Source organism: Dreissena polymorpha, chromosome 7 (assembly GCF_020536995.1).
Source record: "Dreissena polymorpha isolate Duluth1 chromosome 7, UMN_Dpol_1.0, whole genome shotgun sequence".
NCBI classification, from domain to species: Eukaryota; Metazoa; Mollusca; class Bivalvia; order Myida; family Dreissenidae; genus Dreissena; species Dreissena polymorpha.
The window spans coordinates 24,120,366-24,124,748 of NC_068361.1; positions in this window are offsets into that span (position 1 = coordinate 24,120,366).

Here is a 4,383-nt window from a genome sequence, read left to right on the forward strand (position 1 = left end):
CATCATTATTCATGCTCTACCTATTTTGAATTTTTAGCAAAATTTAAAGAGGATAAAATATACAGCCTATTTAGCAGGCTATTTACAAGCCATGTGCGTTATTTCCACAACGAGTTTTAATGCACCTTTAAGAGCTTTTTTAGGAAAACCAATAGTTATACCCCGGAAGCGACCAAATGAACACTGACCTCCTGTCGGACTGATCTAGTTTTGGCCCGGGGTTTTAATTAGGGTCGGTGTCACATATAGCAAATAAGCGTATTATGCGCCTTTAAGGGCCCCTTGCGGACAAACAAGAGTTACACCCCGGAAGCGACATAGTGCACGCTGAACTAACGTCGGCTTCCCATCGGGCTGACCTAGTTTCTGCCCGGTATTTTAACTAGGGTCGGCGTGACATACAGCCTATTTAGAGTATAAGGAGCTATTTGCATGGCGAGTGGGTATGCACCTTTAATGGCCACTTTCGGACAAACAAGAGTACTCCCCCAGAAGCGACCTGGTGCTAGTTGAACTTCCGTCAGCTGCCTGTCGGGCCAACATAGTTTCGGCCCGGGGTTTAATAAGGGTTGGCGTCGCATACAGCCTATTTAGCGTATTATGCGCTTATCACATCGCAAGTGGGCATGCACCTTTAATGACCTTTTTCGGACAAATAAGAGTTAGCCCCCGGAAGCGACCTAGTGCACGTTTTGAACTCACATTGGCTGCCTGTCGGTGTGATCCAGTTTTGGCTAGGGCTTTTAATAAGGGCCGGCGTCACATACAGGCTATTTAGCCTATAAGACGCTATTAACATGGCGAGTGGGTGTGCACCTTTAAGGGCCTCTTTCGGATATACATTAGCTATCCCCCGAAGCGACCTACTGCACGCTGACCTCACATCGGCTGTCTGTCGGACTGATTCAGTTTCGGCCCGGGGTTTTAATAAGGACCGTCGTGTCATACAGCATTTTAAGCGTATAAGGCGCTTTTTACATGGTGAGTGGGTATGCACCTTAAAGGGCCGCTTTCGGTCAAAAAAGAGTTATCCGGAAGCGAACTTATGCACGCTGACCTCACGTTTTCTGCCTGACAGGCTGATCTAGTTTCGGCCGGAGTTTTAATTAAGGTCGGCTTCACATTCATCCTTATAAGCGTGTTAGGCGCTTTTTACATGCCGATTGGGTATGCACCTTTAAAGGCCGCTTTCGGACAAACAAGATTTATCCCCCGAAAGCGACCAAGTGCACGCTGAACTCCCGTCGGCTGCCTGTCGGGCTAACCTAGTTTCGACCCTCGGTTTTAATTAGATTCGGCTTCACATTAATCCTATTTAGCGTATAATGAGCTTTTTACATGGCAAGTCGATATGCACCTGTAAGGGCCTCTTTAGGACAAACACGTGTTATCCCTTTGAAGCGACCTAGTGCACGCTGAACTCCCGACAGCTGCATGTGGGGCCGATGTAGTTTCGGCCGGGGGGTTCATAATGGTCGGCGTCACACACAACCTATGTAGCTTGTTATGCGCTATTTACTAGTACATGGCGAGTAGATATACACCTTTAAGGGCCGCTTTCGGACAAACAAGAGTTATTCCTCGAAAGCGACCTATTGCTCGCTGAACTCCCGTCGGCTTCCTGTTGGGCTAACCTAGTTTCAACCCGTGGTTTAATTAGGGTGGGCTTCACATACAGCCTAGTTAGCATATTGTACTATTATATTATATTTTGGACACACAAGAGTAATCCCCCGGAAGCGACCTAGTGCTAGTTGAACGTCTGACAGCTGCCTGTCGGGCTAACTTAGTTTCAGCCCGAGGTTTTAGTAAGGTCGGGCGTCAAATTAAGCCTATTTTGTATATAATGCGCAATTCACATGTCGAGTGGGTATGCACTTTTAAGGGCCGCTTTCGGACAAACAAGAGTTATCCCCCGGAAGCGATCTAGTGCACGCTGAACTCCCGTTGCTGCCCGTCGGGCTGATCCAGTTTCGGCCCGAGGTTTTAATAAGGGTCGGCGTCACATACAGGCTATATAACGTAGTATGCGCTAATCACATCGCGAGCGGGTATGCACCCTTAAAAGCCTCTTTCGGACAAACAAGAGTTATCCCTCGGAAGCGTTTTGAACTCACGTTGGCTGCCTGTCGGTGTGATCCAGTTTTGGCTAGGGCTTTTAATAAGGGTCGGCGTCACATACAGGCTATTTAGCCTATAAGACGCTATTTACATGGCGAGTGGGTATGCACCTTTAAGGCCCGCTTTTCGACAAAAAGAGTTATCCTCCGAAGCGACCTAGTGCACGCTGAACTTTCGTTGGCTACCTGTCGGGCTGATCCAGTTTCGGCCCAGGGTTTAAATACGGATCGGCGTCGCACACAGCCTATTAAGCCTATAAGGCGCTATTTGCATAGCGATTGGGTATGCAACTTTAAGGGCCGCTTTCAATCAAACAAGAGTGTGACATACTCTTTGACACACATAATAATAAACAAACGTAAAGTTCTTTTCAATGTTCATAACGATTTATTTCTATTAATTTAATTTTAACACAACGTTTCCTATGTTCGTAAAATAATCTAAACTGTAAGTTAAATGTAATGGCCTTTTGGCCTCATGACAATAACAAATTGTGTGACCGTTATGTTCGTCGGTCTCTCGTTCTCTAACTATTTTCCTCTACTGACGAACATTGTATTAATATAGATTGGAACACCCAATGCTAAAGTGTCAATTTCCGACGGGTGCTTGTGCAAAACCACATGCCCAAATGTAGCGAAGTAACATGATATGCGAAAGACAAATATGGATGGTAGTCCGCTATTTACATGAAATCATACAACACCCGAGTCATGTCTTATTAGCGATATAAGCAGTGAGTAATTAACTTTGTGTGTTCTTCTGTATTATCATCTGGCATCGCTCTCCAACATGTATCATCAATTAGCTTAGCCATTTCATAATTAGATCGGTATTGATTCAATATTGACACTGCTCCAAAGCATATGTAGGAATTTTTGCAAATTGAATTTGTTGTCTATTATTGCCAATGCGTATAATATTTTGTATACTAATATTTAATATAATATTTAATTTGTTACGTCACACATAGTTATCCTCCGGAAGCGACCTAGTGCACGCTGACCTCACCTCGGCTGTTTGTCAGGCGGATCTAGTCTCGGCCCGGTTTTTAATAAAGGTCGGCGTCACATTGAGCCTATTAAGCGTGTAAGGCGCTTTTACAGGACAAGTTGGTATGCACCTTTAAGAGCCACTTTCGGACAGACAAGAGTTATACCTAGAAAGCGACCTAGTGCACGCTGAACTCCCGTCGGCTGCCTGTCGGGCTAAACTAGTTTCGACCCTGGGTTTTAATAAGGATCGGCTTAACATTCAGCCTATTAAGCGTTTAAGGAGCTATTTACATGGCGAGTGGATATGCACATTTAAGGGCCGCTTTCGGACAAATAAGTGTTATCCCCCGGAAGCGACCTTGTACACGCTGAACTCCCGACGACTGCATGTCGGGCCGATATAAATTCGGTTGGGAGTTTAATTATGGTCCGCGTCACATACAACCTATTAAGCGTGTTATGCGCTTTTTACTAGTACATGGCGAAAGAATATACACCTTTCAGGGCCGGTTTCGGACAAACTAGAGTTATCCACCGGAAGCGACATATTGCTCGCTGAACTCCCGTCGTTTTCCTGTCAGGCTCACCTGGTTTCAGTCCGTGGTTTATTTAGGGTCGGCTTCACATTCAGCCTATTTAGCATATAAGGCGCTATTTACATGGCGAGTGAGTATGAACCTTTAAGGGCCTCTTTTGGACAAACATGAGTTATCCCCCGGGAGTGACCTAGTGCATGCTTATCTCCCGTCTGCTGCCTGTCGGGTTAACCTAGTTTTGGCTTGGGGTTTAAGTAAGTTTGGCCTCACCGACAGCTTATTTAGCGTATTATACTCTATTAACATTGCGAGTGGGTATGCACCTTATATGACCGCTTTCGGACTAACAATACTTTATTTTATCCAAAGGGACTAGCAATCGTGATACATCGACTATCTCCGGAATCCTCCGTAAAATTTCAGCAATTAATCGTCTGCTGATCCAGAGTGAAGGACTTGCTTACAGATTGACATTTTGAGAAAAGTCCGAACGAGCGTCACGCATTTGAATTGAACTAAAAAAAACAGTGTAAATAAAGTAGAGTATAAAAACTTTTGAAAATCAGTAACAGATAAACATGGTTATTGTTGTTCTTATTAATCATGACAACACCATATTCATGTTAGACTTTTTAGCATTTAATTGACATTTATCAATAAAATTGGTGCCACATGTGGTCCGTATATGGTCACCTTCGTTAAGGGTAACTTACTGACGCTCGATGGTTAAT